A 22,791-nucleotide genomic window follows, 5' to 3' on the forward strand; every position below is an offset into this window, starting at 1 on the left:
CACCCCAGAAATTTTCTAGATTGGTGCCTCTGGTCGCCGAAAAATTAAAATCGAGGCTTTATTCATGGAACGATCGCGGAGAAATGATTCTTGACGGTAAAACGATTCAGGGATCCAGTATGGTGGATTTCTTTAATTACCTAATGAGAAATATAAAAAATGCTCAAGAGCCAAGGCATTTCGATGTATTTCTAAAGGCTATCGAAGAAATTAATATACCGCGCTCATGGATAGGGAATCAGAATGTGTTGTCTCGCATGAGAGATACCTCATCGCACTACCCCCTCACAGAAAATAAATCCTCGAGCGGCGAGGAAAATGTCTTTCGATGGCTCCCATCAAATGTGAAAGACTTCGATCATCAAACAAAAGGAAAACAGCAGAGATATAAAGTACAGCAGGAAAGAAGAGGGAGATCCCAAAGTCAAGCACCTTATAAAGAGAAATGGGAGGAGCTTTAAACGATGCCGACGCAATTTTAGAAAATATCTATTACGATGTAGAAAACCCCGCTTCGTATGGCGGAGTGGTAAGATTGGCTCGTGCCGCACAACTTCCGTTGAAAACGACGCGTCGATGGTTAATGAAACAGGATGCTTATACGTTACATAAACCAGTTCGCTTTAATTTCAAACGACGGAAGGTGTTGTCTTTCGGCATTGGAGAATTAATGCAATGCGATTTGATTGATTTGTCTAAGCTCTCTAAATATAACGATGGTGTAAAATATTTATTAACAGCAATTGATGTGTTTTCTAAACGCGGGTATGCCATTCCTTTAAAATCGAAGAGTGCAGATTCTGTACTCGAAGGATTTAAGAAGCTATTTAAGGAGACAAATTTTGTGGTGAATTTACAAACAGATGAGGGAAAAGAATTTTTTAATAAAAAAGTTCGTGACTATTTTAGAAGACATGGAATACATCATTATGCCTCTAACAGCGAATACAAGGCGAGTGTTGTAGAGCGATTTAATCGAACGCTAAAATCTAAACTCTATCCAATATTTACTTACACCAATTCCTACAGGTATGTGCATGTCTTGAAATCAGTTTTGAAAAGCTATAATTTGAGTATTCATCGTAGTACTGGTTATGCACCTGCCGACGTGAAGCCGGAACTAGAAAGTGAAATTTTTGAAAAACTGTATGGCTATAGCATAAAACCGAGATACAAATTTGAGGTAAATGACCAGGTGAGGATTTCTAAAACAAGGCGAGCATTTCGCAAAGGTTATTTGCCCAGTTGGACGGATGAGGTTTTTGTCATATATAAGAGATATCCTTCGAGTCCTCCGACATATCTGCTTAAAGATTTAAAAGGAACAGTTCTGAAAGGAAGGTTTTACGAACAAGAGTTACAAAAAGTATTAAAGAGTTCTCACGATTTCTGGAGAGTGGAAAAAATTCTGCAAACGAGAGGTGTCGGTGCTAAGAAAGAATATTTCGTCAAGTGGAAAGGCTTTGATCGACGGTTTAATTCGTGGGTGAAAGCGTCATGGATGAAATGACAGACGAATTCTACGTTACTCTACCCAGCAATGCGAGCATGCAGTATTTCCCTCTAAACAATCAATCATCTTATCGAACAAAACTCGCCTCTCCTCTGTTATTGAACGATTCTTGGGAAGTAGGTCTAACTGAAATTTTTATTCCACGAAATTGGTATAATGTGGGAGAGTATAATAATGACTATGTAATAACTAGGAATGTGGAGAAAAGCATTCCTATTAAATTTTCACGCCATACTTTATCATTTAATTATGGCGTTTTAGTTTCGGTAAACGCAGATGTTTCTCTAGAGGAATTTTTATCAAAACTGAATGATAAAATTAGTACCATTCTCGGTAGAGAGGACGCTGTGAAATTCGTTCTAGAACATGAAGGGAGGAGTATTCGCTGGGTTCTTGCAAATGGTTTCGAAGTACACATTTCTAAAGAAAAGCTCCTAAAATGTTACAGATGTTTTACTTACCAGATGAAGATACTATTATTAAAAAATCTCAAGTGATGAGATTCAGATCAATAGCTGAAAATAAAGATCAGTTATTTTCAATCATAAATAGGAGCCCTTCTAGCACGAAACTGCATTTGATTCCGTTAACCTTAATAAAAGCAGATGTATCTAGGGGTCTCTTTGGCGACGTAGCAAAAAATATCCAAGATCTTAAATTGGAAAATTTTGTCACTTTCACCTACGATCAGACGAAGTCCCAACTAGAAATAAAGGTGTCAGAAAACACGGAGCTGCATATTACTCAAGAAAGAGCATCCTCCCTTTTAAGGATACTCGGCGTCCGCGAAAACCTTATAATTTCGCAAACGCGAAAGTTTCCTGTGCTTTTGCCCCTAACTGTTGAGGAGGGGGAAGCTGTGGAACTTATAATTAAAGGATATCCCGAGATAACTATGACTGAAAAAGAAACTTTACATTTGCATGTCAGCGCAGGCGTATATAAATCACCGGAAACTTTATTTCGCGAATTTCAACACGTACATTTAAGACAATTAGCGAATTCAAAAGTGTTTTTAGAAGTTCCTCCAGAATCGGAGCTGGCATTTGGGAAAGGGCTGGCAGACATGCTGGGATTCGTCAACACCCATTTCATAAGCGGAAAATATATAAGCGACTATCCTTTAGAACTGGACGGGGGCATTACAGAACTTTTTGTGTACAGCGATTTAATCGAATCACATCACGTTGGAGATGTGCATGTTCCGCTGCTAAGGGTTATTCCCTGCGTGAATGAAAAAAATGATCAAATTGTGAAGCATTATGAAAAAACTATATATTTTCCTTTGCGAAAGCACTATGTGGAAACGATAGAAATAGAACTGAGAACGAGTAGCGGGAAAAAAATTACCTTTACGGGAGGAAAAACATTTGTAGTCCTGTCTTTGTAGTCTGAGCAGGTTACGTGAGACCTCTAATAAAATAAAAACTGATATTTTTGAAAAATTACAGAGGGGAGAAGGTATAAAAAGAAAGCGCAAGAGGAAAAATCGTCAATCAAAGAGCAAGCGTTGTAAGACAAAAGCAGATATTTTTACATAAAGATTAATAGTAATGGAAACTCAGGGGGTTATATGCCTTAAGAGCGAATTGGATCTCTTTAATGGTGTCGCCGTACAACTGGGCATCGATTCCTCTTCCTTCGTGGAAATTCACCCCGTATCTTCATTGTCTGATAAGACGCCCATAGAATTTTACATTAGCGGTAATGGTGAACACTATTTGGATTTGGCGCATACGATACTACACACACGACTTAAAATAACGAAAAAAAACGATACCAATCTCACCGACGCCGACGGGGTGGCACCTGTTAATTATATTTTAAACACATTGTTTTCCGAGTGTTCAATATTTTTAAATGATAAACAGGTTTCGTCACAAGTGAATTATTCTTATAGAGCCCTTTTGGAAAGTTTGTTGTTCTATTCCAAATCAGGTCAAGATAATCTACTGAGTGCTGGCTTATTTGCAAAATATACTGCATCTAAGCATGATGTTGTGGGAGACGAAAACGAAGGTTATACAACGCGTGCAAATCGTTGCAAGCTTAGCCAAAGCCTCGACCTCGTGGGACCATTGCACTTCGATTTGGCCACTCAACCGAAATTGTTAGTCAACGGGGTTAATGTACGCATTAAACTGGAAAGGCATAAAGATGTTTTCACTTTGATGTCGGCAAACGACAATTATAAAATTAGAATTCAGTTAGCAAAACTATACGTGAGAAAAGTCAGCGTGGCTCCCTCCATCCTAATAGCACACGAAAAGGCTTTAGAAAAAGGAGTTATTAAGATGCCCATTCGTAGGATTGACATAAAAAGTTTTGCAATATCGAGCGGTTTGCAATCGACAACTATAGCAAACGCTTTTATTGGTCAGCTACCCACACGTCTCATTCTAGGTTTTGTATCTGATGCCGCCTATAATGGAAGCTTCAACAGAAATCCTTTTAAATTTCATCACTATAACCTAAACTACCTATGCATATTAAATGGGGGACAGATAATACCTTCCAAACCCTATCAGCCCAATTTCGAAAAAACATTTTATGGGCGAAGTTATTTAAGCATCTTTACAGATTTAAATCGATATCATTCAAGCCCCAACATTAATATCTCCTTTGATGAATACAAAGATGGGTATACATTATATGCCGTTGATTTGACTCCAGATATGGCATCTAATGAAAGCCACGTAAGCATAAATAAGAGCGGAAACATAGCCATTGATATCAAATTTGCAGCGGCCTTGCCAGAAACAGTTACCCTGATAGTCTATGCTGAATACAGGAACATAATTGAAATAGACAAGTCACGCGGAGTCACGACAGATTATTAAAAATCATGGACGAAGTTTTGCAAATATACGGAAATGAAATTATCGAACTAGCTAAGGAGGCGGGTGCAGGCGAGGAGGTAATTCGAAGTATAGGCGATATGATGTTTTCCAATAAAATAGCGAACCTGCGCATTGCATTCTTTCTCGCTTTTGCCGAAAAAATTATTGAAATTTTCCCATCAAAGAAACATCAAGTGTACGAAGAAGTGTTTAAAAGCATATACAGAAATATTCATTTCGAACAAAGGCGGTAATGGATACTTTAACTCTGTGTCAATATGCCTGTGGCGACAGTCGAATCAAAAAAAACATTTGGAGGTGTATATCCTTCCGATTTCATACCCTTACGAAAGAGACATTACTCCTCATTTATAATGAATTCGGATCCGCATACTTTACCTGGGAGCCACTGGATTTCGATATATTTTAAGAAAAACAGCACGGCATATTACTTCGACAGTTATGGTCTTGCTCCATCTAACAAAAATATTTTAAACTTTTTAATGACCAACGCTAACAAAACATTTTATAATAAAATATGCTTTCAAGATGATACCAGTACATCCTGCGGAAAATTTGCTCTTTATTTTTTATTTTGTATGGTAAGAGGGTACTCTTTGAAGGACCTCTGCACGAAAGATAAGAAAATAAATGAAATTTTTATTAGGGAATTTTTTAAAAAAAAATTCAAACGTCGCCGCTGTTGTCATGCTTTTCATGCCAAGAAACAAAATTGTGTGTCTTTGATAAATATGCGTGTTATTCCTGCAAAACATCACTAACGCTTCAGAAGTCGACGATGGAACGTTAAGGCTATTTGCACACTGGAAACTCCGAAAACAGTCCTGTTGAAGAAGTACACGTTGAAAAAATTAATCATTTTTTCTTTAAAAACCTAAGCGACTGCATTCGTAATGCTCTTTACGATGAAAACACTAGCGGGAAAGGAAATCGTCATTACCTGAAAATTTTGAAGAATGCCGAAGTGGTCAAGCATATTATTCATAAAGCTGACCATCAACCACAACAACAATATGGATATTGCTACTTATACATTCAAAATGAACAAATAGCTCTTTTTTCGGCATGTAGTAAATTATATAATAGCATGTTGGATTGTGTTTCTTCGAAAAAAACTGAATATGAAAGTGAATGTATAAGAGATGAAAGCTATGTAATTAAAATTGCTTACTTTGTTATTCTGAATGATGATGCTATTGTGCGAGAATTACATCGCACTTGTGTGTAACACAAACAATTTGATCAATAAAAAGGATTTTTTTTCTTTCAAATGCAATTTTTTTATGTCTCTGAAAAAAAAATATCAGATATATAGATAAATAATACATTTTTACACTTATTTATGAGCTGCCTTTTTCTATTCCACTGTTTTGTTTTCCGGTAAAAGCATCTGCCTTGAAGAAATTAATAAAATGTAAATTCCTCCAAGAAGATACTAAAACCGGACCTCTTGGATAAGGTCCATTTTTTTATTTTTTTTCTAAAGGATTACAGAAGCTTAATACAAAATAATCATTCTTGTATGCATGATACAATGAAAAAATCAAATGAAACAAAAAAACATATTACTGTTGTAAAATATACAAAGGTATCAAAAATTAAAATGAACATTTAAAAAAAATCAAAACGATTTTTCGATGTAAATCCAATATGGGAACTAACCCATTATTTTCATTATACCATGTGAGATGTTATATTGATAATACAATAAGTAATCAAATGAAAAGTACATTCCACATTATTACAAACATAAATGGAATCATTAAATATCAACAAAAATTTCTTTCCCTCCCCCCTCTTTTTCGTCGAAACATACATGGAGGGGGTGTTTATAAAATAAAAATGATAAATCAGAATATTGCCTTAATGTGTCAGTATTTTTATTCATATTCGACAGTTAAAAGAAAAGTTTTCTACATAACCTCCATAACAATTATTATAACAGTCATCATGGTTAATTCGCGAGACATTCGTGTATCAAGTTTACAAAAGAAATACAACATAAATTCCTGTCGCAAATCAAATACAGAGAACTTTGCTTACATATCTCACACCAATTATCTTCATTTCGCATATAAGTATCAGAAATTAAAATGAACATTTAAAGAAATCAAAACGATTTTTCGTTGTAAATTTATATAGAAACTAACCCATTATCTTCATTACACCATGTGAGATGTTATATTGATAATACAATAAGTAATGAAATAAAACAAAAAGTACATTTCACATTGTTACAAACATAAAAGGAATCATTACATATCAACAAAAATTTCAGGGTGTTTATAAAATAAAAATGATTAATCAGAATATTGCCATAATGTATCAGTATTTTTGTTCATATTTGACAGTTAAAAGAAAGGTTTTCTACACAACCTCCATAGCAATTATTATAACAGTGATCATGGTTAATTCGGGGACATTCGTGTATCAAGTTTCCAAAAGAAATGCAACATGAATTCTCGTCGCAAATGAAATACAGAGGACTTTGCTTACATATCTCACACCAGTTATCTTCATTTCGCATATAAGAAAGGGTATCTCTTTCATTATAACATAAGAAATGATTGAATTTTCTGAAAATTTTACATTTCTTTCTGGTAGTGTCTGTTTGACATCGTAACCACAATTCTAAACATTTGTTGCAGCTTTTCAAATAAATATTAGACTCATTATTTTGAACAATTACATGTTTTACAAATGTGATATGTGCAATCGTTAGGTGTAAAAGAAATATAACTTCATCATCAAAGAAAAACCAGGAAATAAATTGTTTAGAAAACCACTTATTAAATCGAATTCTTTCATAGAGAGTTAAACTTTCATCCCAAAATACATCTCTGTTCTCTAAGGAGAAACTACTTTCAAAATCAATCCAGAATCGACCTTTCTCTATTATATCTCTTAAAATCATACGAGGAATATTCAGTTCTACATTATACAGTTCAGCTATACATAATATCGAAGATAAAATAGTTTGAATACACATATCTTGCAAAGAAATTGGTTGAAATAAAGCCATATCTTCTGGGTATTCTACGGGAGGGAAACACATTTTTGTTTTTTGTCGATCATTAGCATAAAAAAATATAAGTTGCAAAAATACAATGTCACAGTCTACAATAAAATGTTACAAAAAAGTTCCATCATTTTTTTTTAATTCATGTCTTCTTCACGCGTGTTATAGTGACCATAAGACAATGATTGAATTCCATCATCTAACAAATATTTTTTGTCATAATATCCCGAGAGGCTAGCTTTATTTTGAAAAATCTTTTGCAGTTCGTGCTTTTTTGAAATGATTGAATATTGAGAATTCCTAATCAGGGAAGCATTTTCGAAAACGTTTTTATACGTTTCAAATCCAATGTTTTTGAGCGCGCTCCTTTTGATTCCTTTCGCGGTCTTTTTAACAGTATCACCGAAACGAAATGCGTACATTTTGCATTTCAAACCCACAAATTCCGATATGGGGGTGAGTGTCTCACTTTTTAGAAATCCCAGTTTTCCACGGTTCTCTTCATTAAACATTATATGATTGGGTTCGAAATTACTGCAATCCAAAATATTTAAAAAATTCGTTTTTAAATCACTATATACATCTTCAGTTGTTATATAGAGATACAAAGAATCTGTATCTGTGTATAACAACTCGCATTTTTTTTTGTAAAAGTGTTTAAAATGGGAATAGAATAATTTATACATGTGCAACTTCGCTAATTCTAAAACGCTGAAGCCTATATAAATCGGTTTATCTAGACACAAATTTGGATTTTTCATTTTGAAAACTGAAAAATTTTCATTAATTATTTCAAAATATTCCAGCAGAAGACTGTTTAATTTTTTTTGGCATTGTTTCTCACTAAAAACGCCCTGTACGCGAATACGTTTCCTAACATTTTGACAGGTTTTTCCATAGAAAGCGTTATTCATCTTTTTAAAGAAAGAATTTTCAAATTCGCTAGACGTATTTTCTCTTTTCATATTATTGAAAGCAATGTATTCTTTAAGCCACGCTCGTTGTTTGAAAGGTAAAATTCTATGAATTTTCTTAATTATTAAACCCTGTTCTACGTAAAACTTTAGATTTAAACAATGAGCGATGTAATTTTTTTTTCAAAAAAATTGGGTAATAATTTTTTGCATGGAAGTGTCGTCTCTAACTGAAATTTTTTGCTCAGGGTTTTGGCATAAGGCGATAGCATGTCAAAAGTGAGTTCAAAATGTTCCGGTGCTAGCGGTAAATCATTGTGTTGGTCATGCAGATGGGAGGGATATAACAGATCGGATTCGATAATATACCCCACATCACCGTCTTCAACACAAGACAAAATATCAAACGCCTCCACCTCATTTTCCTTTAACCAGTAAAAACCTCCAATGGCAGGTGCTGGCTCATTACACACCCGTATAGATTATTTGCGTCTAAGGCTAAGATATAGGTGTGTGGTAAATCGGGTTTATAACTCTCGGGGATATAAGGATTATTTGCAAGAGCATAACGTCTACCCAGAAAACAAATACCTCCTCGCATTTGGTTTTCAAACCAAATGTATTGATTCACATCTCCTAGAAGCTCTAATTCAATTTTAGACGCTTTCAGTCCGGCATTCCACGTTAATTCGGCAGCCGTTATAAAATGTACAGGATCCAACTGGTAATATTTTAGAGCGGTGCGTCTGAAGGATAAAAATACTTCGGCTAGCAAAATAACATCTGTATTTTGATATAACTCTAAGTAATCGGCAAAAGTGTTACATCCAAACGAATGAAACACGTGTGTGGCATGTACATAATCTTCGTCGGAAACTGCTTCTCCTTGTAATACATTATTAAACGCGCTCTGCGGTGGAAGCGAAATTTCATCCAACACCGATGTTGACGCAAAATATGAGTAAGGAAATACGCCTTTCCGCAATAACAATTCTCGTTGGGGATTTTTCTCAAAAAATGCATTAAACAATTTAAATTCATGTTGTGACGTTTTCAAATTCGACACCAAAGTGTTCAAAGACGCATCTAAAAATTGAAACGAATCAATAAATTTCATTTCATCTAGTGTAAACATGGTGAATTTTTCCAAATTCACCGGAATAATGTTAACTTTATTTGCATACATTTTCGGCATGTGTTTTAGTAACAGGTGACTATCATAATTCCTGAAATTATGAATTACCACCGGAATGTAGTTTGACACTTTAAAATTCAAATTACAGGAGCGATGTGCAAGACCTCTCACATGCCCATCACTCCAGTGGCAGTGATCTATGACCCGAACATCGCCTTCTAAGAAAGGATTCAAACATATATGACATATATTTGAATCGTAACTTTTTTCCGACGTCTCCTGCATCGGTAAACACTCTTTCATCTTTTGCAAAATTTTAGATTTGATTTCGCTCAACGTTGTGAAAAAATGTTCCATTACATTCTCTCCGCAAAAATATTCATGAAAAATAATCTTGTCTTCCACGTCAGTAACTATTAGGGTATAACTAATAGGAATATGCTGTTCAATTGGGGTAGTATGACTCTGTTGCGGAGAAGGAAACGCAGTTTGAATCTTGCGCGTGAGGCATTCAAAATCGGTAAAGACACAAAAAGGATGATAATGCATTTTCATTAAATTTGTAAATTTAAGAAGTGTGTTTTTAGGAATGCTAACTTTCTGCGGTTTGTTTTCATTGCAAAGAGTTTTGTGATACTCTAACGTTTCCCTTCTCTGAAACCCACTTAAACAAGTTTTACAAAAAAAATTTACTCGTTTTTCGTTTGCGTGTAATAGACGATTAAAATTTCGAATACAAAAGAAATGTTTTTGAAAATATAGCAAATCTACTTTTTTTGTCGCATTTCGCTTTTCACTTAATTGCAAAGGTAATATTTCATTTTCCTCATATCCATACACGTTTATGGATACATCGTTCAGGTTTTCAAACATTTTTACATCGCCTAACGCTAAGGGAAATTTGAGGGATCCTAATTTAAAACGTGATATATCCTTTTTATACAAGTAAGCCTTCTGAGGATTTCTAGTGGATTTCGGAAAAACACTTGCGGCAACAGAATATAAAAAACAATTGTCGTCACCACATTTGATATTTAACAACGCTTTTCTATTTTTTAATCCCGTCGTTAAAGCGATGTTATTACAACCACCGCGATTTCCCCGATAGTTTCCAACGTGTAAGTCAAGGTACTCTAACTTTTTTATTTTCCACCCGCTTCCATTACGCACAAAATTATCTATCAAATTTAAAATCTTTTTAAAGCATCTGTCAATGCTTTCGTAGATTTGGTTAGAGGATAAAATCCTTTCGCAATGAGAACAAAAATAAAAACACTGATTAATTTCTTTTTCATCTTTCCCCAGTTTCTCAAAACATATTTTCAAACATATTAAAATCCTGAGTCTTAAACTCGATCTAGTATTTAAAATGTTGCATATGGCAGGGCGTGCCGTTCTGAATATCTCATACGGATCTTTCTGAGAAGCATCGAATGTTGTTCTTAAAGTGCGCAAATAGTCTCGGTGGGCTTGCGCTAACTGAATAAAATTCATCATTTGAAAAAAATAATAAATAAATAATGGAACTTTTTTGTTTACAATATTATATAAAATTCATATTAATTTACTAACTTCCACTACCGCTTTCCAGCAAAATCAGCATTTTGATATCTTTTTTTTTTTTAATTTTACATACAGTGGCTCTTAATCACCCCCAAAGTTTCGATTATACGATCAATACAATTCATATTTATATTAAATATTTTGGGGGTGGCGGCGGTTTCGGGATACACCCTTACAAATGAAACATAATTGACATTTTTGAAGTCACAAGTTTCTATTGAAACATTTTTTCCAATGTATATTTTAATTTTTTTAAGTTTTTTGCGGGATGTTTCGCCTTCCTCGGGAGCAAGGTTTAAAATAAGATCTTCCGACGGCTGCACATCCCCCAACGTGTCAACACATCTACGTTTGCGTTCTAAAATAAACTAATTTTAATTATAATTTTATGCTTAACATTTATCGCAGAAAGTATTTAACAATAAAAGAACAATAACACACAAAAAAAAACCTTACGTTTCACTCACCATTACGAGCTTCCATTGTAATCCTTATGGAGGATGATAGCACCAACCCCACCGCTTCGAAATGTAATGATCAATTGAAAGTTTCACAAGTCTCGCCTTGTGCGCTTACAGGATGTTTACGCTTTCAAAACACGTATTTCATCAAATACTACTTTCACCTCCCCCTCAAAATCTTAACCTTGATCTAACCTTTCTCAAGGAAAAGCGACCATCTCGTTCCTAATTTAGCAATGCAGAATATTATCCCAGCCCACTCAACTGAAACCAACCCTTTCAAATGCGCATATTACATTGGACTCGTGAATTTTAATTAAATCATTTCCCCCCCTTTTTTTTTTTTTACAAGCCTCTCATCCTTCATTTAACGCGCTATTTTAGAAAAACATAGTATATGACAAACAGTCTCGCCTACATTACCGCCTACTACTACATCCAAGTACTTTTGAAGGACGACGGCACTTCCGGGGTGCAGGGATACTCAAATCCTAACTACTCATAAAGATTAGTAAATCTGTTGTAGTTTGCATTGAAAGTAATATTGAGCTTCTTATGAAAAGTTTTAAACCTGTTTATTATAGATGTTTCTGTAAGGTTGGCTAATTGATAAGTAGTTGCATTGAGAAGTTCTTTATGAATAATTTCTGCGTAGAATTGTTTTCATATAATGCTAAAGTTATTAGTTGTTTAACTATTTTTGTAATAGTAAAAAGATTTTTTAATATCTGATGTAAGTTGCGACCAATTCAGTGTACTTTTAAACTTGAGGTGACTGATTTCGGTGGATATGCGTTGAAGAATTTTGGCTTTCCATTTTTAGAAGGTATCTATGGGTAAATTCAGTTGATAGCTTGCTTTAACTATAATTTTGCTGATGTTGTTTTCGAAAGTCTTGTAACAGAAATTTGTAGTCATGTTTCTGGCTGGTCTAAATTTTGTACCATAACACATTAGTGTTTTAAGTTGATGGTTTTGTATGATATTCAGGTTGCCAGTAATTATGTGCTGGTGATGAGAATCCACGTAATTGCTGTAAATTGGTGTCTTACAATGTCATTCTGCTGTTTCATCTATTTCATGGTGGTTAGTCAGCAAGTTGCTTAAGGTCCTTTGATATTTAAATGCAACCTAGTTAATGTATCAACTGCGGGGAAGTAATCTTTACAATCTCTGATGATTCTTGAGAAATGAATATTGTCAAACTGCGGATGTAGAAAATTGACTTTAAAATAAATTTTGCGTTGAGTGAAACTATTAGAGAGTCCGAGAAACCTAAAATCGAGAATCATGTCTTTAATGATTTGTATGTCGTCGTAGCTTTATTGAATGAATTTTTTTAGTTTGATAAGGAATTTATTAGTACAGGAGTGTAACAGTTGAGAAGTTTCTTGGGAAAGTTGTCTGAGTCAAAGAAACATTTCAATTGTTTTTTCAATGCAAATGTATCCAAAGTGCATAAAAATCTCGCATTATTTTTTATTTTGCTTCCTCTTATTCCTCTCTGCGTTTTGTTGCTGTAGTGCTTAAATTGGCTGAAAATAGACTTCTTAGAAGTATCTCTATGACTATGTATATAAGTGTTAAGTCCATATGGATAAAGTGAACGTTGTTTTAGTATATAGAGAGATTCCTGAAAAATTCGTGTTTTGTGATTGGGTATTATATCTAGTATCTGAAGTTGAACAGATTTGAAGTCATGGTGTTTAAAGTGCTCTAATTCTGCTGTATTGAGTTGTGATGGTGTACTTATTTTAATGCTATTTTTTGTGCGTTGAATTTTTTGATTTAAGCTCTATGGTTATTGATTCGAAAGTGAGATTGTTTTTAGTCTGTCCTATATATTTTATATGTCAAGTGCCGCATGTAATCATGTAAATACAGTTAAATGTTTTTCATAAATATTGTATTTTGGGTTTATCTGTAGCAGGCATGGCGTTAAATTTTCAAGTTTTTCATCTAGTGGAATGACATTTAATGATTTCAATTTCAGATAAACTAGCAAGATATAAAAGTAAGGAGGCTGCTAACCTTCAATACAGTAAAGTTTTTGTATAAGAACTTTATAAAACTTAAAAAAATTAAAGTATTAAAAAAGACGAATGGAGGTAATATATAAAGTGGGTACATTAGGCAAGAGATAAATAGCGCTAATAGCTGCTATTTAGCATATCCAATGTTGTATGATCTTAAATTCATTAAGTGCGAAAAGAAGTTACAATTACTTGCGCAATTGCTGCAAAGTTAGTTAATAATAATTTATTTCCTAAACAATATTGATTAATTGATTATATTATCTCCTAAGTTTAATTAAAGTAGAATTATTTTAAAAGAGTGAATCCATACTGGTAAGTTATATTTCGAAAGATGTTTCGAAGTAATTTGAAAGCAAAATGTTAATAATGTTTTAACGGGGACTAGAGTTAAATCATCATGAAGAATAAAATTTCAATTGTAAAAGGAAAATCATATATATATATATAAAATCTTCATATATATATATATATATATATATATATATTACCGTGAAAGACCGAAATTGGAGAATGTCGACTTTCACCGGAGAATGTCAACATTCACCAAATACGTCGGTGAAAGATCGAATATTGCATTACATTCTTGTACATTCGGACCCTCACCGGTGTATGTCGACACTCACGGATGTGTTCTGGTGTAGGTTGAAAAGAGAGGAGTATATGTACACGCTGTCATTGCAAAAGGAAGTGTTCCACAAATAAATGCTGTTATAAAAGCAAGGGCCTCTTGTGCAATTGAAAGTGTCATAAGAGTTTAAGTTTTTGCAATAAATAAGATTTGAATCAAGTAATTTAGTAAGTTTTAAACTTCTATTATTTTCCTTTCTCATTTTGAATGTACAGTGTGTTTTAAGTTCTTATATTCTTAAGTTCTTAATTTAAGTGCGTTTTTTCATGACCGAATTACGGAGAAAATATAATATTCTTATGTGTTCAACATTCACCATTAGTAGATGGTGAATGTTGACATTTACCGGTGTAAGTCAGAAATAAGAGTATTTGGAAAATATTTCGGACATACAACAAGCGACTATGTGAATGTTGACATTCACCGGTGAAAGTCGACATTCTCCAGATCTCGGCGTTTCACCATAACATATATACGATAAACGTATATATATAGATATATATGTATATGTGTGTGTGTGTGAATTAATGTTAGGAATTCTGATCGCACATATTGATCTATAATACAGAGCAAATTTGGCAATTGAATAAGATAAAATATTCAGATTATTTTCAGTTCAAATTTGCGGCCCCAATTCATTTGAAATTCTAAACCTACCTATTTCTAGAATATTTATATTTCTCATATTGTTGAAATAGAAAGAAAGTAGCACGACGTCGTGTCAGACGTGACAGAGATAGAAAAAATGTGCATAGTTCGACAATATTGTGGCTTAGTAAGAGAAAGTTTTGATTCAGGAAATTTTATATTCCCAGTTAGCTAGGTCATCATCTTTATGTAAAAATCATGTGGTGGGTATATATATATATCTACATAAATATATTTTAATTAATTAATTTTTGTTTTTTAATTTTCTATTAATTCAAAATTATTTAATATTATACATTAAAAAATAATTGCATGATAAGTTGGAATCTCGAAATTTTTATTATGTTTGATAAGTACATTCTCAAAACTCGAGCTAAATAATATTATAAATCTCTGTAAATCTAGAAATATATAGTCTAACAGAAACAGATGAAGAGAACATTTTATATTAGATTTGTTCCGAATAGAGTATAGGATGGATTTCAGTGTTTACTTAATTTGTTTTACATACATATATATTATTATTTATAAACATAAAGTCCTTTTTGTCTTTGTTACTCTAATTATATCAACTATTTGACATTCAACAACTAACTTCATAACAACTTCTCATTCACAAATTTTACAAACTGGCCGTTTAAACACGTGTACTTTGTATATTAGCTTTCTGTTTAGATATTTCATTAGTTAATGCAATAACGTTTCCTCATAATCAATAGGTATGACAATAGATTTGAATTCTTCACAATATGATTTTCCAACTTAAACATTTATAATATATTTTTGTAATGAAGGAATGAAAAAAACATTAAGCATTATAAATCTGAAAACGTATTATTTTCCAGACCAGCGTTTTTGTCAAAAAAGTATTAAATGTATAATTAAACTGGACCTGAAACATTATGTTTTGTTTTATTATTTTTTCCGAAAAGACTTACGTCTCCGACACGTATTGCAATCTTAAACATTGGGGATCCAATTCTTCTAGTAGTTGTTCGCTGTAGTATATTTCTGCTTCTCCTTCTTCTTCTTCAAATAGACGTCGATAATTATTTGCGCTGAAATATTTTTATTTTATTAAATATATATGTTCATATGTTTGAATTCATTAATTTAATAAATGATTACTTATACGTTTTTTGTGAAAAGTAGTAAGTTACTGTTTGGGAGCATTTTTACAGATTGTCAAAGATTTTTAAACGCTCAATGTTCCACGAAGAAAATATCTTTACTTATTCAAAATCTTTTAAAAACAATAAATATGGAAATGAATATTCCTCTTATTAGCCTAAATTCCATTATGAGAATATACAGGTATAATAGGAAATGAAGCTGCTGGCACCAACAGCTCAGGATGCCATATTAAAAGGTCTGATTGACATCTATCATCTCAAATCAAACCATGCAATTAGGAAAAAATTTTCCAAACACGTTTTAATAAAATAACAAACAGGATGGGACGAGACAGATACATGAAGATTGCTCGACGGTTACCTCCCGCAAGTATCCCTATAAAGAATAAATTTTTTTCTCCAATTAGATTGGCAACAAGTCATGGAAAGTTCCCATTTTATTACCAGAGATTCTTAAGAAGCACGTAAAATGCGAGCGCGAAAAACCTGCAAATCTAGAAAACCTAAGCTTTATAAATGGCACTCTCCCTTACGTTCCCTTCTTAGAAAAAATAACCAGGATTTCCATCAAAAATTCCAGAGAAACGTGTTTCTACAATATGAAGTGTGTGTCTGCACTTCAACAATTTATGAAATATATTATTGAAAGTGAAGGAACTGTGATTATAAGTATCTAATCATATTACAAAAGTGAATAAGCATATATTTAAGAACAAGAAAATTTTTTAAACGTTGGCTTCCGTTGACCATGCTGATGAAATTTCCAGTCGAGCGCAATTAATCAATGTTTGGGATCTCAACCTGATGGCTGCGTATGCTGAGTCGATGACTGATCATTCATTTGGACAATTTCCGCACAGGATTAAAAATTGCCTTCCTACAGACTTCTTCACTTAACGGGCCATGCGTTCAAAACACAGATTTACACGTTAACTGAAATGTATAAAAAATTAGCGAAAACAAAAAAAGTATTTAAACGCACAATATCTCTTCGGATCTTCTTATGTTCCTGATTATTACATCTGCTGAAAACAATTTAATACGTTTAAATGCAATTACATTTCATTGAAGTGATCTATTAATTGTTTAACAGTTTTCTGCTGTTGACTTCAATAAATTTAATGATGTTTGGTATTTCATTTGTTTCCAGCAACACCTAGTCTCCTTTGCAAAGAAAGTTAATATTAACTTTTGTAATTAAGAAATGATTTAGATGAAAAATTAAATTGGACTGGGGATAATGTCTCGGTTGTTTTCGTTAAAAGAAGTTGGTGCTTTCCTAATTCAAAAAATATCTCCATATATATACACAACATACATGTAATTAATTTACACACTTAAAAAGAGTATTCTTCACATGGTATCTTCAAATGGGTAGGTACGATAGCTGAAAAACAAGTGTCGGACTAAAGCGGAGCTGCAAAGAGCGATTTGTTGTACTGATACTTCCGTTTATATAATTCTTGTTATTCGATGCATGTAGTTTCGTTGAAATTCGTGTTACAAATTGCTTTATTCTCTGATGTAAAATGACTTATCCCAAATTTTATTCAGAAGATTTAAATAACGGTTTCGATCACAATACACAGCAGTTACTAATAAAATATCTGGATCAATGACTTTTTGACGTCATTTAAAACACTTAATTACAGGGCCGTAGTACAATTCCCAACCGGCCCCAAACCCAGGGGTATAGCGATATACAATAGTGACATGATCGAAGATTCTTTGGAAATAATCGCTGTCATCGAATGACATGCATATTCTATTTAAGTAATCATAGTCATCAGCTTTTAATATTCGTTGCAAATAATTATTGTCATCGAATAATCATTGTAAAGAATTATTCTCATCGGATAATCATTGAAAATAATCTTTGTCGTTACATAAAGGGGCATAATAGCTGATGTATAAAGAATTGTACTCAAATTCTCAATAAAACAATCGAATATGTATTGCAATTTATCATATGATCATTATTTACAGGAATGATTCTTAAATGATTTCGACCTACGGCTCCTACTGACGCCGAGGAAAACTTGCGCAACTGTGACAAAAAGAAGATTTTAAAATACAATAAAAGCTTGAAAGCTAGGAAAAATGTCTGAATTTAATTTCCTTTTGTTTAAATGAAGCTTAATGGTTTTAAAGGAAACTGAATATTACGTCATTGTATGTCGAAAATCTTTCGTTAATATCAGCATTTTAAATGAATAGCTTCTTTTGGCAACTTTTATGTTTCACCTTTGGATACGTGACAGGATATGCTATCGCTACGTTAATTCCTTTACTGAGATTTTGAAATTTTGTTATATTGAAATAAATTTAAATCATAAACTCTAATGTATTACCTGAAGTGTCAAAGGTCTTTGTTTCCTGAGTTGGCAAGAAAAATTTATTTACGAATCGCTGGTTGCTTGGAAAGAATGAATACATTTTCTTCATAATGAAATGTTTCTATGCAGTTTATGCTATTCTAATTTTATTTATAAAAATTTAATTTCTTTTATTGTATAGTTCATTTCTGAGTAGAAGTTTAAACTTCTGTACGTATTTAACGTAATTTAGATTCAATGTTACTTTACTACAGTTAAATAATTTTTTTTTCAATTTACTAAAATGCCTGAACGCAAGAAGACAGCACAAATGTTACAGCGAGCTACATAAAAATGAAGTAAGAAACACTAGGAAACTCAGCAGGCAAGTACAAGAAAACTTGCGAGCTTCAAAAATGAATGAAGATACAACTAGAAACTCAGCAGGCAAGCATAGTGACAAGAAAGCTTACACATTCAAGAAAGTGAAGAAGAAACGAATAGGAGTTCCAGCAGACAAGCAGCAACTCAAGAAACTTCGCGTGCTAAAACTGTATCAGAAACTAGTAGAACACACAAAAGACATTCAGAAAACCAAGAAATACTGCGTGCTCTGGAAAGGGAAGCCGAAGCGAAACGGAGGCCCATTAGATAAGTGGAACGTCAACAGAATATGCGCGATGAAGAGAAGCGATGAAGATAAGTTGCGCGATGAAGATACGTTGCAAGTAAATGAAGGATACAAGAATCTCCGCGTCACCGTAAGATTCGACAGGAAATACCAGAACAGCTCAAGAACCTGCATAAACAACTCAAGACGCTGCAGATTACGAACAATTTCGGTTCGAAGAGGCAGAGCTTGTACGAGAAAACAAGCTTCGTAAGAACGCATTAAGTACTCTTCACAATGCAGGAAGTTTACTTTGAGCAACACACTGTATACATAGAACTGGTAGACATATATAGTAAAGATTTTGTTTTGGCAACAGCCCCATAGTAAAACGTATGAAGTTTATATTGGTATCTCACCATACCTGAACGAAATTTTTCTATTTACTTCTTCATTTACTATTTTCTTAAATTTTTTATCAGTAATCCTGTCTATGTATTATAAATATCAAAATCAGAAAAATTTAATTAATTATCTTTAAATGTATCTAAGTAATGAAAACTTCGCCCCTGTTCATACCGAAACAACACGATGTAATTGTAGATAGCTAGAAAGTAAAATGTATTCAGCAGGCTGTACAGCAAGCGACATGTATAAATGGTGATAACACAAGAATGGTATTTAATGTTATATACTGGCAGAATTTTAAAATAAGAAAATATACATCAGTGTTTTAAAAATACGAATTTTGCATCAAATTGCAAAACAAATATCTTAAAATCTGCCTTTTCATGCATAAGAGTTCAGCATTCGGAAAATTATATTTTCGTAAACGGTTTAGCAAAAATAACAAAAATTATTGCCTTGAGAAATGGATAATCTTGGTATGAATCCGAATTACGCCAAGACTACCCGTCAATGGTTGTTTTGAACACGCCCTTAATGTATATATATATAACCCTTAAAAAACGTAAAGTGAGTGAATCTACTATCCGAGTGTGTAATAGTATGATAATACTATGTCGTATGAACATAACTTCTTGCATTGTAAATAATCTGTAATATTATGATAATGCTATGTCGTATGAACATAACGTTTTGCATTGTAAATAATCTGTAATAGTATGATAATGCTATGTCCTATGAACATAACTTCTTTCATTGTAAATAATCTGTAATAGTATGATAATGGTATGTCCTATGAACATAACTTCTTGCATTGTAAATAATCTGTAATAGTATGATAACGCTATGTCCTATGTGTTGAAGTATGTTGTAACAGTATGTTGCGCTATGTCCTAAACGTTGTTAGTGCTATGTCCTATGTTTACTGTAATCAGGTCCCCTGTGTCCAGAGAGCTAGTACATGGGGGCTATACCATTTTTGTCAATGGCGATGGCGTGGTGCCCCCTGTACTTGTTCCTGTCCTGTCCTGTCCTATCCGAGTGTGTCTTTATGTCTTGAGAATTTAAGAAATAAGAAATGCATTTATCAATCTGGATAAAGCTAACGCTATTGCCCGAATAACAACGTTTATTTAACACTTGATATAACCAATTTCATATACATCTTGAAAGAAACACATAAATTTCCTAATCAGATTCTACCAATTGCAGAAAAAAGACAGAAATAATGGAATTTCGAATAACACTACAAGTAACATACCGAGGAATAAATTGCGCGGCAAAACTGATGCAATCTACAATATGTAAACCAAAAAATTTAGGTTCCGCTATAGAAATTCAATAGAATGAGAAATGAAACTATGATGAGATTTATAATGAAAAATTTACCATAAAGTATTAATATATGATATTAGTAAATATATACTTTTAATACTACTCATTTAAATATGCTGAAACTTTCATAATATTCATTACTTACAAACGCTTTTTCATCCATCGAAGCATAGCACAAGCCATTCTCAATTCAGTGCTGGTGCACGTCAATAAAATAAGGATAAATCCAAATTTTCACAAAAAATCAATCGCTTTGACTCGTTTCTCAAAAACGTTTACCTACAAATGCAGTATTAATATATCACATCAATATAATTCTGGATCATAAAATCTCCAAACAACGCGTTAAACGCAAAAAATCGCATTAAGGCAGAATGAAGAATTTTCACTCTTACAATGGCTCTTACAACAATATACAATAGAATCTAATTTCTAAACTAAGTGTTCATTGTTACACCATATTTCATTCTTGAGGAATCTTTCATGGTTGTTCAGTAATTCTAACTGTTAACTGGTTTAGATCGAATTATGATTTCATATATATGCACAGACTTATATATGTATATATTAATACGTATCTGTAGTAACATACATCATCTTATTATATGTAGGCGCATAATTCTAAATTAATTCTACTAGTCAACATAATTTATATATTGATAGCATCAGACTTTAAAAATTATTTATTACTATCTGCTTGCTAACTATTATATAATTACGTACAGTGGTACCTTGACATACGAGTTTAATTCGTTTCGTAACCTTGCTCGTATCTCAAAGCAATTTTCCCCATTGAAATAATTCGAAATGCCATTAATCTGTGCCAGCTCTCAAATCACGACCTCAGTTGTTTTTGTTAAGTGTTTTCGAATAAGGAAAATGTATTTTCTTATTCAAAAACAAGAAGAAGAAATATGTATTTTCTTATTCAAAAACAAGAAGAAACAATTATTTATAAATAACAAATACATATTCTATAAAAACATAATTAAAAGAAAAAGTGAAGTGCCGACGGAAGCGCTTAATTTTTGTCTCTGGTCTTCGCTTTTTTCGTCATGCTCTGCTCATTTTCACCCGCAGATCGTTTAAAAAACTGTCGAAGGAGGATTTTTTCCTTCCTCCGTGTCAAGGATGCACGACTAGTTGCAACTTTTTCACGTTGATTTTTATCCACGCACTCTACAACTCTCTCCCACATTCCCAAGATCTAAGATCACGCTCTCTAGAAGAATTTCGGCTCGACAGCAGTTGTCGCCCAACAGTGGCGGAGGGGTAAAATCGCTGAGCACTGGTAGTTCCAAACTGGTTTCGATTCTAGGCGAATAGGTTGACTGCATGGGAGGTTTCGGAGTTTTTCCTATGGGTAACTTGTATATTAGCGAGAATCCCTTAAAATGTTCTCCACGAAGGCATCCTTCATCCTAGGCAGATAGCGCAAGTGTGCTTCGTTATAATCAACTAAATCAAAGCAAACACCAGAATTGCCTGTGTGGCACAGACAGACTAAACACTTGTCGAGCACCGAAGCTAGAATCCTAAGATTCGAGGACGAATACGAAGGTTGTGGAAACCGGCTTTCCTATCTCCATGCCAGAAAACCACTAAGCGGAAAATATTTTCAAGTTTTTTGTGGTGAGTAGGCGAAATAAAGCAGGATTACGCTTATGGTAGGATTTACGTTATAATCATGATGGTAAAGTGATGTAATTATATTAAAATCATGACCAGTATATGAAATTATTCGTCAAAGTTTTGGACTGATTTTGGTATATATGGTTCGAACGTAGCATTTATGACATTGAAGCATACTTTTGAATATTTATATAAATATGTCGCGAGACTGCTCAACTAAGGTAAGATCGTTATAGTCAAGGTCGATTATGCTGACATTTTCTCAAGTCAGTAAATTGACCAAAGTATTATACTTTGGTACTTTAGTTTTACACTAATGTTGAGAGGAAATAAATGTTTCTTTGCTCTTATCTGTTCCGTAATAGAGTTCCAGGTAGAGTGTGATATATGTAGGGATTATAGCGAAGTTCAAAGTAAAAGGTATACAGGAAAGAAAAGTGACAAAAAGAAAAATGTGCCTTAAGTTATAGTGGATTTCTTTCTTTCAGCAAATCATGTATATTCTAAACGCGATCGTCTAATACTATAACCAAAATTTATCAAAACATCGCGGCATAAAAATACATAGCAACGAATTTTCAAG

This window comes from Stegodyphus dumicola, chromosome 11 (assembly GCF_044657685.1).
Source record: "Stegodyphus dumicola isolate Sdum_Otavi_A_Nest chromosome 11, ASM4465768v1".
Taxonomy (NCBI): domain Eukaryota; kingdom Metazoa; phylum Arthropoda; class Arachnida; order Araneae; family Eresidae; genus Stegodyphus; species Stegodyphus dumicola.